The 20,482-nt window shown below is 41.3% G+C and overlaps 1 protein-coding gene across 46 annotated transcripts in view; it reads right to left on the bottom strand.

The window, feature by feature from the left end:
* The window catches only part of COA1 (cytochrome c oxidase assembly factor 1), a 120,971-nt gene extending 100,795 nt beyond the window's left edge, over positions 1-20,176 (bottom strand). For 13 of the 46 annotated variants that reach the window (XM_063813912.1, XM_054687227.2, XM_054687230.2 and 10 more), the window contains exon 1: positions 19,888-19,982. The gene's annotated coding sequence lies outside the window, so the exon portion shown is untranslated. Of the gene's footprint in view, positions 1-19,887 lie in introns of all 46 variants that reach the window. The other 33 variants (XM_063813922.1, XM_054687232.2, XM_063813914.1 and 30 more) reach the window with 13 other exon arrangements.
* Positions 20,177-20,482: the final 306 nt, after the last annotated feature.

Below are 20,482 nucleotides of genomic sequence, written 5' to 3'. Positions count from 1 at the left end.
AAATTAAGTATCTACATATTCACATGTCTATTTCTGTATTATTCTGTCCCACCAATCTACTTTACTAACCAAGACTGTTGTGTATCCCTGCACCAATATAACACTGTCTTTGTTAATCCAGTTTTATTTTTTTAATTTCATATCTGATAAAACAAATTGTCCCACTTTATTCTTGAAGAGTATCTTGGCTCTTCTTGGCCTTCTGCACTGTCATATAAATTTATCTTTTAATGATGTGATAGCCCGTAACTAAATCTTATTAACACACTTAAAAAATATCATAAAGCCAGCCTAGAAGGGGTACCTAACTTGCCTGAGGGCCTAAGACTGCAAAACTTAGATTTGAACCTAGAAGTGTCTCTGTGCAAAGTGCACACTTTTTCACTATTAACATCCTGCAAGGCTAAACTCACACATGAAAATGTTAAGCCTAAAAATAAAAATAAATGAAAGTAAAAATAACAATGACCATTATTCCAACACCAACTCAAATTATTATGAGTTGCCAGATGCGGTGGCGCACGCCTGTAATCCCAGCACTTTGGGAGGCAGAGGCAGGCGGATCACTAGAGGTCAGGAGTTTGAGACCAGCCTGGCCAACATGGTGAAACCCTGCCTCTACTAAAAATACAAAAATCAGCCAGGCGTTGTGGCACATGCCTTAATCCCAGCTACTTGGGAGGCTGAGGCAGGAGAATCGCTTGAACCTGGGAGGAGGAGGTTGCCATGAGCTGAGATCACACCACTGCATTCCAGCTTGGGTGAAAGAGCAAGACTCTGTCTCAAAAAAAAAAAAAAATATATATATATATATATATATATATATTTTTTTTTTAAGATATGTCCTAAAGAGTTGATTTATTAATAGTTACTGCCTAAAGCCCAATGTTATAAAATATGGGTCATGTCTCATTCCCTTTCTAGAGCTACTAAGAAGATGAAATGGATAGCTCTTTGGTAGGTGAAGAATAGAAAAGATTTATGGATGATTCCCAGATGTCTGGCTTGAGTAAAGGATGTTTACAGAAGGAAAATAATATTTCTTTAACAACTAGGCAGTGCAGCAGGTGCTTGACATAAACTATCTCATTTTATTCTCCCAACTCCAGTAGGTATTACTGGTGACCTAAATTACAAACAAACAATAGGATTCAGAAAGGTTAGGTAAACTTGTCCAAAGTGAAAAATAAATTACTGGATATCAGATCTTAACTGAAACCTCAGGTGCTAAGCCCTTTCCAAAACACCACAGTGCTGGTATCTGTGATATTTGTTTCACAACTGAGCTGAAAAACTAGATTTTCCACCAGGGAATATACAAGTGACACTAAAACAATAAGCAGCTGCCAGGGTTTCATTGTGATTAAATGTAGCAAGTCACATGGGAGCCTTTTGAGATAACTGCTCCAACCAGCAATCTTTAAGAACATTACTGTATTTGTTGATGGTTTTTTTTTTCATTTTTGTAAAAAGATGTTGGATCCTTAATACATGTTAGAGCACATGTAATATCCCATCCCACATTTTTTACAATTTCAGTGCAGTGACAGCAGAAATTTTGTGGTTTGGTTCTTAACATATTCTGAGAGAAATTAAAATGAGGGTATTAAAGGCTCATGAAAAAATAAGGGTCACTAGCATACACCTGGGTGTAACTAATCAGAGACCAACAATTTCCATATATACATATATAAGAGAGCATGGTTAACTCAATGTAGGGAAATAATGTACCCACTTTATTATGTGCTCATCATACCACATCAGTAATACTAGATAACACAATAAGAACAACAGATCAACTACGGTAATATTCTTACCAAAGAGTAAGACTTACAATGCAGATTCCTGACCATTATTTAGAAAATCTCTGGCCAGAGCGAGACTCTGTCAAAAGAATGAAAAAGAGAGAGAGAGAAAGAGAATCTCTGATCCATTGAGTCAAAAGGTGGGAATCTGCTTTTTAAAAAGTTTGTATTTTCACATGTATCAAATAGTCATGTGTCACCTAACAATCAGGATACATTCTAAGAAATGTATAGTTAGGCAATTTCATCATTGTGTGAACATCATAGCGTGTACTTACACAAACCTAGATGGTACAGCCTACAACACACCTAAGCTGTATGGTATGGCCTACTGCTCCTAGGCTATAAACAGGTACAGCATGTCACTGTACTGAATACTGTAGGCAATTATAACACAATGATAAGCATTTGTGTATCTAAACACAGAAAAGGTGCAGTACAAATTTAGTACTATAATCTTATGGGACCAGTGTCATCTATGCAGTTCACTGCTGACTGAAATGTCACTAAGTGGCACATGACTGCACATATAATATATAAAATATATATGTGAATACGAAGAGAAACTAATAACAATAAACTCCCAAGTGTCCACTACCCCTATTAAAACACGGACTTTTACCAAGACATTAAGACACCCTGATCCCATCCCCTTCCCTCCACCGAGGTAGCTATTATCCTGATTTAATCATTCCCTTGCTTTTCTTTTCTTCTTTTATTTTTCTTCTATCCCTCCAGGGAAAAAGAAACTTTTTTTTTTTGAGACAGAGTCTCACTCTGTCGCCCAGGCTGGAGTACAATGGCACAATCTCGGCTCACTGCAACCTCCACCTCCCGGGTTCAAGTGATTCTCCTGCCTCAGCCTCCAGAGTACCTGGGACTACAGGCGCCCGCCACCATGCCCAGCTAATTTTTGTATTTTTGGTATAGACGGGGTTTTACCATGTTGGCCAGGCTGGTCTCGAACTCCTGACCTCAGGAAACCCACCTGCCTCGGCCCCACAAAGTGCTGGGATTACAGGTGTGAGCCACTACACTCATATTCCTCCAGAATTTTGAAGGCGGCATTGCTTCACTGCTTTCACACTTCCAGGGTGCTACATAGAAATCCAAAGTCATTCTGATTCCTGATCCTGTATATGTGATCTGGGTTTTTTTCACTCCAGAATCATCTCTTTACCACACGGTGTCCTGAAATTTCCTAATGATGGGCCCCAGTGTGGGTATATTTATTAGACTGAACACATGGCAGGCACATTCAATCTGCAAACTTCAATCTTCTACTGTTGGTCGTTTTCTTGAATTATTTTCACCTTTTCATTTCCCCCTATTTTATCTGCAACTCAACTGTATAAATATTGAACCTCAGGAACAGTCAGCTAAGTGTCCTCTGTCTTTTTGCCTACTTCTTAGGAGATTTCCTGACCATTACCTTACAACCTTCCAAAGATTTTCATTTCCACTATCATGTTTTAAACTTTTTTCATTTTCTAGCTGGACTTTTTTTTTTATTGACACATTGTCATTACATATATTTGAGGGGTACAATTTGAGGTTTAAATACATATATATGGTTTTTTTGTCTTGTTTTCTTTTGCTATTTGAGACAGAGTCTCGTTCTGTCACCCAAGCTGGAGTGCAGTGGCGTGATCTCAGCTCACTGCAAACTTTGCCTCCTGGCTCAAGCGATTCTCCTGCCTCAGCCTCCCAAATAGCTGGGATGACAGGATGCACCACCATGCCTGGCTAATTTTTGTATTTTTAGTGGAAATGGGGTTTTGCCATGTTGCCCAGGCTGATCTTGAACTCCTGACCTCAAGTAATCTGCCCACCTTGGCCTCCCAAAGTGCTGGGGATACAGGCATGAGCCACCATGCCCAGCCTCAATACATATATATGTTATATAATGATCAAATCAGAGTATTTAGCATGTCCATCATCTCACGCACTTATCACTTCCTTCTGGTAAGAACACTCAAAAGCCTCTCTTCTAGCAATTTTGCTACAATACCTTACTATTAACCATAATCACCCTTCTGTGGAATAGAATACCAGAACTTATTCCTCCTAACTACAACTTTGTACTCATTTGAACGACCTCTCCCTACCTACCTTCCCCCTCTCCCTGCCCAAGTCTCTGGTAAGTTTTATGGCTAGTCCTTTATACAGCATCCTGTTTTTATTCATCTTCATCTCATCTCTCTGAATATATCTGTAATTGGGGTAGGAGATTGTTGGTAATTGTTTTTTTCCCCTGCAAAGTCTGTATTTCTTCCAAGTTGCTTTTTTGTTTTGCTTAATTCCCACCATCCACCTTTGATGCTGGATGCTTTCCTCAAATAACTGGTAATCCTTGGGTATTTGCTTATGATTAAGACTGGGGGTCTAGAGCTAGGTGCACTGGCTCAGGCCTGTAATTCCAGCACTTTGGGAGGCCAAGGTGGGCAGATCATTTGACATCAGGAGTTCGAGACCAGCCTGACCAACATGGTGAAAGCCTGTCTCTACTAAAAATACAAAAATTAGCCAGGCATGGTGGCGCACACCCATAATCCCAGCTACTCAAGAGGCTGAGGCAGAATTCCTTGAACCAAAGAGACAAAGGTTGCAGTGAGCCGAGATCACACCACTGCACTCTGTTTAAAACATATATTAAAACACAGATGGCAGAAAAAAAAAATTAGCCAGGCATGGTGGTATGCACCGATAGTCCCAGCTACTCAGGAGGGAGGATCACTTGAGTCCGGGACTTCCAGGTTGCAATGAGGTAGGATCATGCCACCGCACTCCAACCTGGGTGACAGAGCAAAACCATGTCTCTAAAAAAATTAAAAATAAAAATAAATAGTGAATCATCTTTTTGTAATAGAGTTATACTAAAACTTTAAAAGATTTTCTGTTTAAAAAATAAAGATACAATTATAAACCTATGGCTTATTACTAGTATGAACCAATACAGTATAAAAATTATATATTGAGGCTAGGTGTGGTGGCTCATACCTGTAATCCCAGCACTTTGGGAGGCCAAGGAGGGTGGATTGCCTGAGGTCAGGAGTTCAACGCTAGCCTGGCCAACATGGTGAAACCCCATCTCTACCAAGAAATACAAAAATTAGCCAGGTATGGTGGTGCAAGCCTGTAATCCCAGCTACTCGGGAGGCTGAGGCAGGAGAATTGCTTGAACCCGGGAGGCAGAGGTTGCAGTGAGCTGAGATAGTGCCATTGCACTCCAGCCTGGGCTACAAGAGCGAAACTCCGTCTCAAAAAAAAAAAAAAAAATTATATATTGAGAAAATGTATAAAAATGATTTGTATCTGACACAGACACGGGATACTAGAAGAAATTAAAAAAGAAACAATAGGCTGGGCGCAGTGGCTCACATCTGTAATCCCAGCACTTTGGGAGACCAATGCAGATGGATCACTTGCAGCCAGGAGTTCGAGACCAGCCTGGCCAACATGGTGAAATCTCGTCTACTAAAACTACAAAAAATTTAGCTGGACATGGTGGTGCACACCTATAATCCCAGCTACTCAGGTGGCTGAGGCACAAGATCACTTGAGCCCGGGAGGTAGCAGTTGCAGTAAGCCAAGATTGCACCACTGCACTCCAGCCTGGGCAAAAGAGTGAGCCTCTTGTCTAAAAAAAAAAAAAAAAAAAAAAAAGGAAACATTTAATACAAAAAAAAAAAAATGCCAAATAAAAATCATTCTAAAAACTGAAAGATAATACTGTATTTAGAAGTTATCACTCTTAATATGAAAGCTTGAAACACACCAAGTATTACTTGCCTTTTCCAATAGTCTTGAACTTTGTTTCATAATATTCCTGATACAGGAAAAAATTCATCCATTTAACATTGACATTGATCAAATTAATCTGAGTGCATCAAAAAGCATCTTTAAATTGAATGTTAAGAGTATGTTGCTTGGTGAAACTCCGTCTCTACTAAAAATACAAAAAAAAAAGCCAGGCGTGGTGGCAAGCACCTGTAGTCCCAGCTACTCGGGAGGCTGAGGCAGGAGAATGGCGTGAACCCGGGAGGCAGAGGTTGCAGTGAGCAGAGATCGTGCCACTGCACTCCAGCCTGGGCAACAGAGCAAGACTCTATCTCAAAAAAAAAAAAAAAAAAAAAAAAAAAAAAAAAAAAAGGAGTATGTTGCTTCATATAAGCTTGTTTACCTTCTTAATGATTAACTATTTTGTCTGCCTCCTCTCATTTTTGTTTTGCCTTTGAATATTGCTTTCACTAATTTTAGATCAAGTTCTCATTTCGTGTTGAAGTATCCCACAAAAACACTATATCTTTTTCTCTTGTAATTCCTCTCCTAAAGTATTTACAAAGGATGACAGTCTATAGTGAATATTTAAACTCAAAAACACCAACAAACATGGGTAGTATTTAGATACACAACATAGCAAGAATAACACTACCTGATGCGACTTGGCTCTGTGTCCCCACTCAAATCTCATCCTGAATTGTACTCCCATAATTCCCACGTGTTGTGGGAGGGACCCAGTGGGAGATAATTGAATCATGGGGGCAGTTTTCCCCATACTGTTCCCGTGATAGTGAATAGCCTCAAGAGATCCAATGGTTTTATCAGGGGTTTCCGCTTTTGCATCCTCCTCATTCTCTCTTTGCCTGCTGCCATCCATGTAAGATAGGACTTGCTCCTCCTTGCCTTCTGCCATGATTGTGAGGCTTCCCCAGCCACATGGAACTGTAAGTCCAATTAAACCTCTTTCTTTTGTAAACTGCCCAGTCTCAGGTATGTCTTTATCAACAGCATGAAAACGGACTAATAAAGTAAATTGGTACCAGCAGTGGGGTGTTGTTGAAGATACCCAAAAATGTGGAAGTGACTTTGGAAGTGAGTAACAAGCAGAGGTTGGAACAGTTTGGAGGGCTCAAAAGAAGACAGGAAAATGTGGGAAGGTTTGGAACTTCCTAGAGACTTGTTGAATGGATTTGACAAAAATGCTGATAGTGATATGAAGAGTAAGGTTCCAAGCTGAGGTGGTCTCAGATGGAGATGAGGAACTTGTTGGGAACTGGAGCAAAGGTGACTCCTGTTATGTTTTAGCAAGAGACTGGCAGCATTTTGCCCCACCCTAGAGATTTGTGGAACTTAGAACTTGAGAGAGATGATTTTTAGGGTATCTGGCAGAAGAAATTTCTAAGGAGCAAAGCATTCAAAAGGTAACTTGGGTGCTGTTAAAAGCATTCCATTTTAAAAGGGAAACAGGGCATAAAAGTTCAGAAAATTTACAGCCTGACAATGTGATAGGAAAGAAAAGCCCATTTTATGAGGAGAAATTCAAGCTGGCTGCAGAAATTTGCAAAAGTAGCAGGGAGCCCAATGTTAATCGCCAAGACCATGGGGAAAATGGATACAGGCCATGTCAGAGACTTTCACGGCACCCCCTCCCACCACAGGACAAGAGGCCCAGGAGGAAAAAGTGGTTTTGTGGTCCAGGCCCAAGGTCCCCATGCTGTGTGCAGCCTAGGAACTTGGTGCCCTGTGTCCCAGCCACTCCAGCTGTGGCTGAAAGGGGCCAATGTGGAGCTTGGGTTGTGGCTTCAGAGAGTGGAAGCCCCAACCTTGGCAGCTTCCACATGGTGGTGAGTCTACAGGCACACAGAAGAACTGAGGTTTGGGAACCTCCACCTAGATTTCAGAAGATGTATGGAAATGTATGGACGCCCAGGCAAAAGTCTGCTGCAGGGGCAGGGCCCTCATGGAGAACCTCTGCTAGGGCAGTGCAGAAGGAAAATGTGGGGTTGGAGCCCCCACACAGAGTCCCTACTGGGGCACTACCTAGTGAAGCGGTGAGAAGAGGGCCACCATCCTCCAGACCCCAGAATGGCAGATCCACTGATGGCTTGCACCATCCACCTGGAAAAGTCACAGACACTCAACGCCAGCCTATGAAAGCAGCCTGGAGGGAGGCTATGCCCTGCAAAGCCACAGGGGTGGAGCTACCCAAGACCATAGGCAGCTCCAACAGCATGACCCAGATGTGAGACCTGGAGTCAAAGGAGATCATTTTGGAGCTTTAAAATTTGACTGCCCTGCTGGATTTCAGACTTGCATGGGCCCTGAAACCCCTTTGTTTTGGCCAATTTCTCCTATTTGGAATGACTGTATTTACCCAATACCTGTAAACCCATTCTATCTAGGGAGTAATTAGGTTGCATTTGATTTTACGGGCTTATAGGCAGAAGGGACTTGCCTTGTCTCAGATGAAACTTTGAACTGTGAACTTTTGGGTTAATGCTGAAATGAGTTAAGATTTTGGGGGACTGTTGGGAAGGCATGATTGGTTTTGAAATGTGAGGACATGAGATTTGGCAGGGGCCGGGGGGGAACAATATGGTTTGACTCTGTGTCCCTATTCAAATCTCATCTTGAATTGTACTCCTATAATTCCCATGTGTTGTGGGAGGGACCCAATGGGAGATAATTCAATCATGGGGGCAGTTTCCCCCATACTTTTCTTGTGGTAGTGAATAAGTCTCACAAGATCTGATGGTTTTATCAAGGGTTTCCACTTTGCATCTTTCTCATTCTCTCTTTGCCTGCTGCCATCTATGTAAGACAGGACTTGCTCCTCCTTGCCTTCCACCATGACTGTGAGGATTCCCCAGCCACATGAGACAGTAAGTCCAGTTAAACCTCTTTCTTTTGTAAATTGCCCAGTCTCAGGTATGTCTTTATCAGCAGTGTGAAAACGGACTAATATGCTACCATACAGAATAATATATTGTACTGCCAACTTTAGGACTTATTTTGCTTTCAAATTTTTTATTTCTTGAAACACCACTAATAGCGTTTATATGACGTGGACTATGCATACAAATGTATTATTATTTATTTGTAAGAATAACTGTTAGCATCAGGTAGAGTATAAAAACACATTTATTTATAAGATGGCAACAGCTATGAGACTGGCTGTCTAGATCACAAGCTTATCTCCTAGATGCTCTTGTCTCAGCTCCCAGAGATGTACAACTTAAGGTTTTAGTCGGTGTCAGCATGTCCTGCTCTTGCTTTCCACTTGACATCAGTGGAGCTCTAAGAACCAATCATATCTAATACTATTGACCACAGATCTTTAATTCTCATGAAAATGATTCTGTTTTCCCAATTTGGAATTACCAGTAACTTTCCTCAGGGTTTGGGATTTAAAATAACATACAAATTTCCTGAGAAATTCTGGGAGTGACTTCCCATACAGAAACACAACTTTATCCAGAGATCATCTGCTCTGAACCTCCAGAATCTGTCCCAAGGTGAATAGTATGCATTGGGAGAGTTGTTTCTTAGCGACAATTATCCAATCTTCCTTATTTCATGTCTTTTGCACCTCAATTTTCAGAGATACTTGGCTTTGCTACTTCTTGAGCTTTATGAGGATTTAGAGGATAAATCTGATTGGTTCATAGTTTTTCCCTCTGCCAACTCAGGATTCATAAGTCTTGGGTGTCAGTTAATTTCGACTCATTCTTAGGCTTTTCAGTACTCTACACTATGTTGATGTTGTCTATTTTCCATGTCCATTGGGTTTTTACTGCAGTTTTAATGGGGTTTCAACAGGGAGCAAGATTAGAAGTAGATTCAATCTACCAGGAATCTACATTTTTTTTTTTTTTTGAGATGGAGTCTCACTCTGTCGCCCAGGCTGGAGTGCAGTGGCGTAATCTCAGTTCACCGCAAGCTCCACCTCCCAGGTTCAAGCAATTCTCCTGCCTCAGCCTCCCAAGTAGCTGGGATTACATGCGCCACCACACCCAGCTAATTTTTGTATTTTTAGTAGAGACGAGGTTTCACCATGTTGGCCAGGCTGGTCTCGAACTCCTGACCTCAAGTGATCTGCCCAGCTCAGCCGCCCAAAGTGCTGGGATTATAGGCGTGAGCCACCGCACCTGGCCAAGAAGAACTTCTTAATAAATAAAACTATCTCCAGCAGGAATGAACTGCCTTGGAAACAAGAAACTCAAGCACAGACTGCACAACTATTACTTATTAGGGATGCCACTAATAGCCTCTAAGCCCCAGATGGCTGTATAGTCCAAGTGGTTAGTGAGGCAAGGCTGTCATACAGAAAAATCAAAGTTAATAAATAATGAAATGCTAGAAGAATGAAATTACAAAAATAAAGTCAAACTAAGCGAGAGCTACCAAATATAAAGGATTATTCACAACTAACAGTATTACAGGTAATCACTGTCGAGTTTTAAATTTCCTTTTCTATTAGAACATAACTTTCCCCACACACAGAATCTGTACTCAGATGTGCATTTATCTCTAGATTCAGTCTGAGGAGTTGAAAAGTGACAAAGGGATGGATGGCTTCCTGACTACTATGAAAATGTCCCCTGACCCACATATTTCAATATAGGATTAAGCCTTGTTTTCATTACCTGAAATGTATGTTTGCTTACAAACAGGTTTCCTTGAATCTATTCTCCCCACCTCCTCCAATTAAGGAGCAAAGAGAACACCAGAGAAGCTGGAGCACAGTGAACAAGGGGAAACTGGCATGAGATGAGACTATAACAGAAAGAAGAGAGGCCAGATCACAGAACAGGGAGGAGGGAGGAATGTTGTGGGTCAAGTTAAATATTTGGGGTTTATTTGAAGTAAAATAAAAAGTAAAAGGCCGGGCATGGTGGCTCACACCTGTAATCCCAGCACTTTGGGAGGCCAAGGTGGGCGGGTCATTTGAGGTCAGGAGTTCAAGACCAGCCTGGCCAACATGGTGAAACCCCATCTCTACTAAAATCATAAAAATTAGCCAGGCATGGTGGCGGGCACCTGTAATCCCAGCTACTCGGGAGGCTGAGGCAGGAGAATTGCTTGAAACCGGGAGGAAAGATTGCAGTGAGCCAAGATCGCACCACTGCACTCCAGCCTGGGCAACAAAGCAAAACTCTGTCAAAAAAAAAAAAAAGGAAAAAAAGAGTTCCAATGCTCAGTATAATTTTCTGTTTTTATTGTGGGAAGCAGTAATGTTGCATCCCTGCCTTTCCTCTTTATTAAGCATTTTATCTAAGTATGATGGACTAGAAAGGATAAAATCAACATGGTCCCCTTCCTTTTTCTTTTTTTTTCAGAAACTTACAAACTTTCTCACAAACTTGTTTAAGAATAAAAATACGGGGAGTGACATGATCAGATTTTACATTTTTCAAAAATGGCTGCTGTGTGAAAAATAGGGGTAATAATATATCCTGGCAGATCAATTAGGAAGCAGTATATCTAGGTGAAAAATCATTGTTCTGTGCAACGAGAGAGGTAAAGATGAAGTGGCCATATTTGAAAATATTTAGGAGGTAGAATTTAGAGAACACTGAGAGGTCTTAAAGTGACCCTGGATATTACTCAGGAGCCTCTGGATGAATGGCAGCCCCAGTCCCTAGGGAAGTATATACTGCCAGACATTAAGTTGCTGGAAGTATAAAGAAAAAGAGAATCCATTTTTTGGATGGGTTAGCTTTGAAAACCTATGAGTCACCTAAGTGCAAATGTCTCACAAGCTTCCTCTTCATCATTTCTCACTGAACATCTCCATTAAGGCTTCACAATCAGGATGCTGGCAATTAGAACCTGTATCTTTCTTCCATGGCTGCTCCATTTACTGATCAATGCCACCAACTACCAGAGATGTTATAAAGGGATTCCTACATGTGATAGAGAAGGCTGAAACATAAAACATCTGAAGTCACACTGATAAGCCTCTATTACTCACAGATTCATCCACAACACTGGAGTTATTCCTGCTACAAAGGTTAACCTTAAGGAAAGAGTTAATTCATAATTCTGCAAACACTGAAAACAAATACAAATGTATTAAGGAATACTTTTATCCATAGACTGCTTTACTAGTAACATTACAAGAATAAGATGAATTTTGAAATAGACTTTAAAAAATAATTTCAATAGTTAAATGTCAGTTCTTAATTAACCATCTTGATTTTCTGACGTAAAAAATGTACAGCAATTATCGTCCAGCTGACAAAAAGCCACAATCTTTATTAGTAAATCCTATTATATAGCACAACACTGCCACCTGTTGGAAGAGATAACTAGCCAAATGTTTTTATTCCTAAACACTAAATGCATGAGAAAGTTTATGAATTTCTCAAAAAAAAATGAAGAGACTGTTGACTTTATCCTTTCTAGCCCATCATGCTTAGATTAAATCCCTAATAAAGAGGAATAGCAAGGATGCAATGTAACTGCTTCCCACAATAAAAACACAAAATGGCATTTACTTTTTGGTTTTGGTTATTTGGATAAGGGGAAGATTTAACCACGAAGAGATAGCACTAGGGAGTTTTTGAGGTGAGGCAACTATTCTGTATCCTGACTATGGTGTTGGTTATACAAATCAGTACATGGGTTAAAATTTATAATATAAAAAGTTTATTTTACTGTACGGTAATTTAAAAAAAAAACAAGAGAATACAAATATTCAGTACCATGGGAAAAGTCATAAGTTATAATGTGAAAGTATTCACATAAATTTCGAAGTTTTGCTACTTACAGCTCAAAGGCTTGAAGCCCAAAAAACATTAGAAAGATTCTAATGTAATACTGCATGCTGACATACTTAAATATAGATGTAGAAGTGTTTCTAAAGACTACCATTGCACACCAGAAGTCAATCTTTGCCCCTAGCACAGAACATTTCAATGAGAGGAACAATCTATAACCAAAAGTTAGGACATTCACCATTGATTCTGGTAACTTTTTTTTTTTTTTTTTTTTTTGAGACAGGGTCTCACTCTGTCACACAGGCTGGAGTGCAGTGGCGCCACTGCAACTCACTGCAGCCTCGACCTCCCGGACTCAGGTGATCTTCCCACCTCAGCCTCCTGAGCAGCTGGGACCAAAGGTGTGCACCACCATGCCCAGCTAGTTCTTTTGTATTTTTAGTAGAGAGATGGGGTTTCGCCACTTTGCCCAAGCTGGTCTCAAACTCCTGGACTCAAGTGATCTACCCACCTTGGCCCCCCAAAGTGCTGGGATTACAGGCACGAGCCATCACGCCTGGCTAGGAAATGCTTTTCCCTATGACAAAACGAGAGTCTCGTTCTATCGCCCAGGCTAGAGTGCAATGGCACAATCTCAGCTCCCTGCAACCTCTGCCTCCCAGGTTCAAGAGATTCTTGTGCCTCGTACCAGCTGCGAGTAGCTAGGACTACAGGCACATGCCATCACGCCCAGCTAATTTTTGTATTTTTAGTAGAGATGGGGTTTCACCATGTTGGCCAGGCTGGTCTGGAACTCCTGACCTCAAGTGATCCGACTGCCTTGGCCTCCCAAAGTGCTGGTATTACAAGCATGAGCCACCACGCCCAGCTAGTACATTCTTTATGTGATTGTGTTTCATCTCCCTCAAAAAGCTGGTGCATAAACAGGGAAAGTTGGGTGCTTAGCATCTATGTAATCTTGGTATTTGCTAGATCACTTATGAATGCAAGTGACATCAAAGTTCCACGAGATCTGGAACATCTAAATCCATCTGGGGACCTTTCCAGTAGATTTGCAAATGCCAAATGTCATAAGGCACCAAGAGCCCACAAGATAAAAGATCACCAGAGTCCAAATGACAGAGACCCAAACTAAGAGCAAAAGTCACATTAAGATACCAGTTCCTCCCATCTCTCCTGATAATACACTTGCTGTTAATAAAATGATATGGGTTGTAAAGTAATAATGAAATATTAAACTGAGACCTTATGAAAGCTGTTGCAATGGGAGGGAGAGGTTGGTAGAAAGGGTGTAACACATATAATCCTCTACCCTTTATCCCTTAGGGCTGCCCTTAAGCCATCCTGTTCCCAGGATCTGGCAGCTACATGCAATCTTAGTTTTCTAAGTTTTGGTTGAGCCACACTGTTGTCTGTTTTTCTACATTTTCCCAGTGATCCCTGGGAGGTCACAGCTATTCAAATGGATTGCAGTACCCACAATAATTTGCAGTTCCAACAACAGGAGAATAGTTGAAAAAAGAATGATACAGTTGTAAAAGAGAATAATGCTGGTCATCTCCTAATCTTCAACTAATGACATGGTTATCTTTGCATTGAGGGAGGTAAACTTGCCTGTCAGAAGCAGCAATAGTCACAGCACACCAGGGTAATTGCCAAAGCATCCAAATGGAGCAGTAGTATGATACCGGAATAATTCACAGACTTTTGGAACTATACAAGTTTGCAAACTCACCTCCATTTTAGAGTCTGTCATGATGGGTAATTTCCCCAAAAAGACTAAAAACACAGAAAGCATTAAGAAAAAAAAAAGGCCAGGCAAGGTGGCTCACACCTGTAATCCCAGCACTTTGGGAGGCTGAGGCGGGCGGATCGCTTGAGCTCAGGAGTTTGAGCCCAGCCTGGGCAACATGGCAAAATCCCATCTCAACAAAAAATACAAAAATTAGCCCGGCGTGGTGGCATGTGCCTGTAGTCCCAACTACTTGAGGGGCTAAAGCAGGAGAATCACTTGAGCCCATGAGGTCAAGGCTGCACTGAGCCATGTTCATGGCACTGCACTCCAGCCTGGGTGACAAAGTGAGACCCTGTCTCAAAAAACAAAAACCAAAAAATCTTGGATCATAGAGATGTTTACGATTTGGAAAACTATCCATGATAAACTTTTTATTTAGTCTGAATTGCAATAATTGTAAAACTCAAAGATCTCCAAGTCCTAATACAAAAACACCTACACCCCTTCAAGTAGGAAATAGTCCTTTGGAAAGGTAAACGTGATAATCCATGCCTAAATTACACAATTCCTTTAAATCTCATCTTTTATGTAAATAACAAAAACACTAAAGCATACGGGCAGTTCCTCAAAAAAATCAACAGAATTACCCTACAATCCAGCAATTCCACTTCTGGATACATATACCTAAAAGAACTGAAAGCACAGCCAGGCGCGGTGGCTCACACCTGTTATCCCAGCACTTTGGGACACTGAGGTGGGCGGATCCCTTGAGGTCAGGAGTTCAAGACCAGCCTGGCCAACATAGCAAAACCCTGTCTCTACTAAAAATATAAAAATTAGCCTGCGTGGTGGTGCACGCCTGTAGTCCCAGCTACTCGAGAGGCTGAGGCAGGAGAATCACTTGAACCAGGAGGCAGAGGTTGCAGTGAGCCAAGATCACACCACTGCACTCCAGCCTGGGAGACAGAGCAAGACTCCATCTCAAAGAAAAAAAAAAAAAAGAATTGAAAGCAGGAACTCAGACATTTGTATACCAATGTTCATAGCAGCACTATTCACAGTAGCCAAAAGGTGGCAACAACCCAAATATCTATCGACTAATGAATGGATAAACAAAATGTGTTCTATGGAATACAATGTAATACTATTCAGTCTTTAAAAAGATGAAAATTCCAACACATGCCACAACATGAATTAACCTTGAAGACATGCTAAATAAAATAAACCAGACTCAAAAGGACAAATATTTTATGATTCCACTTTTATGAGGACCCTAGAATAGTCATATTCATAGACAGAAAATATAATGGTAGTTGCCAGGGACTGGAAAGAGGGAGGAACGGAGATTTATCATTTAATGGGTGCAGTGTGTGAAGATAAAAGTGTTCTGGGTCGGGCACAGTGGCGCACGCCTGCAATCCCAGCACTTTGAGAGGCTGAGGTGGGCAGATCACCTGAGGTCGAGAGTTCAAGACCAGCATGACCAACATGGAGAAACCCCGTCTGTACTAAAAATACAAAATTAGCTAGGCGTGGTGGCGCATGCCTGTAATCCCAGCTACTCGGGAGGCTGAAGCAGGAGAATCACTTGAACCCGGGAGGTGGAGGTTGTGGTGAGCCGAGAACATGCCACTGCACTCCAGCCAGGGCAACATGAACGAAACTCCATCTCAAAAAAAAAAAAAAGAAAAAGAAAAAAGTGTTCTGGAGATAGATGGTGGTTATGGTTACACAACAATGTTAAAGTACTTAATGGCACTGAACTGTATCTTTACAAATAGTTAAAATGGCCAATTTTATGTTATGTATATTCTATCACAATTTTAAAAAAGAAAAGACAAAACACTGAAACAAGGAACACAGAGTTCTAACTGGAATCAAGCCAAGGGGAAAGAATGAAATCTTGGCCATTATATGTAAACAGAGAGATGCAATTTTTTTCTGGAAGCTATTGTATATCACTTTCCTTAGATTCTGAAAATGCTCAGTTTCTAAAAATACTTTTACTACTGGCTGGGCGCAATGGCTCATGCCTACAACCCCAGCACTTTAGGAGGCCGAGGTGGTGGATTACCTGAGGTCAGGAGTTCCAGACCAACCTAGCCAGCATGGTGAAACCCCGTCTCTACTATAAAACAAAAAAATTAGCTGGGCATGGTGGCAGTCACCTGTAATCTCAGCTACTCAGGAGGCTGGGGCAGGAGAATCACTTGAACCCAGGAGGCAGAGGTTGCAGTAAGCCGAGATCACACCATTGCACTCCAGCCTGGGTACCAAGAGCGAAACTCCATCTCAAAAAATAGATATATTATATATAAAATATATATATTACTACTACTGCCTTTTAACCAACAAAATTTAAAAAAATACAAAACAATGTTAATAGGATTTTATAAAACTACTTTTTCCAACATGCCCCAAACAATACAGAACACAATAGCTACACTCAACCTCTGCATACATTAAATCTTCAAATAAATGTCTGCTAGTATGAAAAAAGTACCTACTATTTGGTGACCAACTGTCCAATATGGCTCTCACAAATCTAATGCAGCATATGAACATGAACAAGAGGATAAAAGAATAACTTCTTGGAGTCTGTTTAAAATAGAGAGTTAAATGAACAAAGTTGAAGCAGATCATGGCACATTTTTCAAGGCAGAGAGACAGGGAGGCAACAATGTCTGAAACAATGAACACTCTTAGGCTAAATATACCACCAGGGACTCAGATGTCACACTAACTGGGAACTACTATGTCAGTTTCTATAACTCCTATAATTAAAGAACAATATCCTAAACTACTAGCCAGAAGGCTTTTAGAGGCAAAGTCCTGACTACACAAAAATGTGAAACAATATAGTAAAAAATATAAAACAAAGTTAACTAAATAAATTAAAAATATCTGCCACATATCTAACAGTCAATGGCTTAAATCCCTACACAAACAACTCCTAAAAATCAATAAAGACAAAACTCCATACGGAATGGCAAATTATAAAGTTTTTCCTTGCTTCATTTTTCAAGTCTTAAAATGCTCCTCACGGGTTCTTTCACAGCATTTTTCCTGGGCCTGGCCTCCCACGTAGTTGTTGGAAAACCATCACTCTCTAAACCACAGCCACACACCCATAAGGAGGTCTCCAGGGCTACAAAAAATTAATCTCATGTGCTTTTCATTTAAAAGAACGGTAGCATAATCTAAAAGACTATCACATATCTGATAAATGACTTGTATCTAGAATATATAAAGAACTCTTGCAACTCAATTACAAAAAAGAACCTAATTTAAAAATGGGCAGAGGATCTGAGTAGACATTTCTCCAAAGAAGATATATAAATGGGCAATAAGCACTTGAAAAGATGCTCAACATCATTAGCCATCAGGGAAATACGATTTGAAACCATAATATTTTCAAAAAGTTAGGAGATTTTTAATGGTCGCAACACAAAGAAAAGATGAACGTTTGAGGTGGTGGACATACTAATTACCTGATTTGATCACTATACATTGTATACATTTATCAAAATATCACTCTGTAGTCCCTAAATATGTACAATTATTACATGTCAACGAAAAAGAATGAAAACACAATGACACACACTTCACACCTACTGGAATGGCTAGAATCAGAAAGACAGATAATGACAAGTGTTTGCAAGGAGTGAGAAATCAAAACCCTAATACACTACTGGTGAGAATGTTAAAAAGATGCACACTGATGCTTTGGAAAACAGTCTGACCATTTCTTAAAATGTTAAACAGAGCTACCATATGACCCAGCCATTTCACTCCTAGGCACATACGCAAGAGAAATGAAAACATGATGTCCACACAAAAACCTGTAGGTGAATGTTCACAGCAGCATTACACATAATGGCCAAAAGGTGGAAACAATCCAAACATCCACTAACTAATGGAAAATAAATTGTGGTAATACCCATAAAAGATTAACCAGCAATAAAAAAAAAGAAGTACTGACACTTGCTATTAAATACAACACAGATGAACATGAATGTTAAGTAAAAGAAGCCAGTTGAAAAAGACCACATGCTGTATGATTTCACTCACATGAATAATCCAGAATAGTCAAATATACAGTCAGTCAATTCATAGTTGCTTAGGGCTTAGAATGGGGAGTGGGGATGGGGAAGTCAGGTGAGCCTGCTGAATAAGTACAGGGTTTCCTTTTGGAGTGATGAAAATGTTCAATTGTTCCAATATGGCTCTCACAAACTGAATGCAGCATATTAAACATGAACAAAAGAATACAAGAATAACTTATTGGAGTCTGTCTGAAATAGAAAATTAAACCAACTAATGAAGGTGAAGAAGATTACAGCATATTTTATGATGATGGTTGTACAACTTTGTGAATGTACTAATTACTTTTAGGTTTTCTTTCTTTTTTTTTTTTGAGATGGAGTCTAGCTCTGTCGCCCAGGCTGGAGTGCAGTGGCGCAATCTCGGCTCACTGCAAGCTCCGCCTCCCGGGTTCACACCATCCTCCTGCCTCAGCCTCCCAAGTAGCTGGGACTACAGGCTCCCGCCACCACGCCCGGCTAATTTTTTGTATTTTTAGTGGAGACGGGGTTTCACCGTGTTAGCCAGGATGGTCTTGATCTCCTGACCTCGTGATCCACCCGCCTCGGCCTCCCAAAGTGCTGGGATTACAGGCGTGAGGCACCGCTACATTTTAAATGGTGAACTCTTCGGTAGGTGAACTATGTGTCAGGAAGCTGTTTTATTTTTTTAAAGGACTGAAGACTGTTTTGTTTTGTTTTCATTTTATCCCGTTTTTAAAACAGTGCCTAGCAATATTATGAATTCAATCGATTTTGGCTAAATGCTAGAACAAAAATTAAAACTTGAGTAAACCATATAAAACTTTGCCATATCTAAAGTTATTAAATTACCGTAGACTGGCATGGTGGGAGCATAATATGAGTGGACCTGCAGGTGTGTTTTCCATGAAAGTAGCAAAGACTGAAAAATTCAGCAGAATCAAGACCCTGAAGGCCCTTGAAGTTAGGCTAAGAAATGTGTATTATCCTGAAAGCAACGGGAAGGCCAGGAAGATTCTGAGGACAGAAATAACACAATCTGATATGCGTTTTAAACGTGCAAGTAAAGCGGAGAGTTGCTACTTCTATCCAAAAGTGAGCCACCTCAGAAATAAAGCAATAGCCCTCCGGGGAGAATGGGGAGGAATCAGGGGAAGACCGGAGAAGCAGGTTATCAAATTATCAGAATCTCCATAGATTTTTTTAAATTACACAGCATCCACCCCCAAACACACATACAGACTGATAGGCACTGATATATACATAAATACATCCAATGTCCCCTACACAGAAAATCACTTTTGCAGTCAGCCCCTGTTGGGAGGGTTTTTCTGTTATTCAAGTGTGGTGGGGACAAAAAGTATTATAACCACTAAACCAGGTAATTCTTTCCTACAATAATTTGGGCAGCGTACTCCTCAGGGTGTTGAAATTTAGCACTACCAACAAAAGTGCCCAGTCCCAACTCTTCGAGAGGACCCTAACTCTTTACAGTGTGCTGTTGGGGATGGTCAGCAAAAACTGCAGGACAAGGTCAAGGTTAGCTCGACACAGCCTCCTAACTCCGAGCGGACGGAGCCACTGAAGGTTACCAGGTGCCAAAGAAGCTGCGCAGGGAGGCCGCGACCCGGCGCCGGCGCGAACCTCCGCGATGTGACCCGTGAGGGAACTCTCCAAGAAGCAGCGCACCCCGCGCGCAAAGGCGGCCCCCCGAATTGCAGGAACAAACGCTTCTTGCTGGGGGGAAGACGGAGACTCTTACACCGCGGGAGACTAACCTGTGAGCAACAGAAGCACCACGCTACAGAGAGCATGACGAGTTCTTCCAGGTGTGGGAAAGCACGGGTAAAGGCCCGCGGTCCTGCGCACCAGCGGGGAGCAGTAGAGACTTCCGGCGTCTGCTGCTCGCGGGGCTAGAGCGTCGAACCGGGACAACCGGAGGCTTCAGCTCACCTCGGATTGTAAATGCTAACACGGGTCCTCCGGCCGGCTGATCCAGAACTTAGGTCGCCGGGACGTGTGGCTTCTGCTTCTCAGACGCTCGGACTCGCGCCGGGAAGGGTTTCGCCTCCCCTGGTCTCCGCTTTTTTTTTTTTTTCTGCGTCCGGTTATTGCAAATGCATTCAGTCCAGTAGCACTAGCCCAGGAAATTTAAGCCACCGGCTCACGTTGCTCCTCACAGGTATGCGGCGCTTCCGCTGGCCTCCAAGGACACGAAGCCCCGGGCCGTCTGGCCCCTCACTCTAGCACTGAAATCCCTGCCGCCCCGTTCAGCTGACAAATTTGGCAGCACTAAATTTTATTTTATTCGACAAATTAAGTACCCAGTTAACACCAGGGAGTAACGGGGTAAGAAAATTTCAGAAGGCTGGT

This window comes from Pan troglodytes, chromosome 6, assembly GCF_028858775.2.
Source record: "Pan troglodytes isolate AG18354 chromosome 6, NHGRI_mPanTro3-v2.0_pri, whole genome shotgun sequence".
Lineage (NCBI taxonomy): Eukaryota > Metazoa > Chordata > Mammalia > Primates > Hominidae > Pan > Pan troglodytes.
Note: the sequence above shows the minus strand (reverse complement) of the source record. Positions and strands in the feature narration are given on the sequence as shown.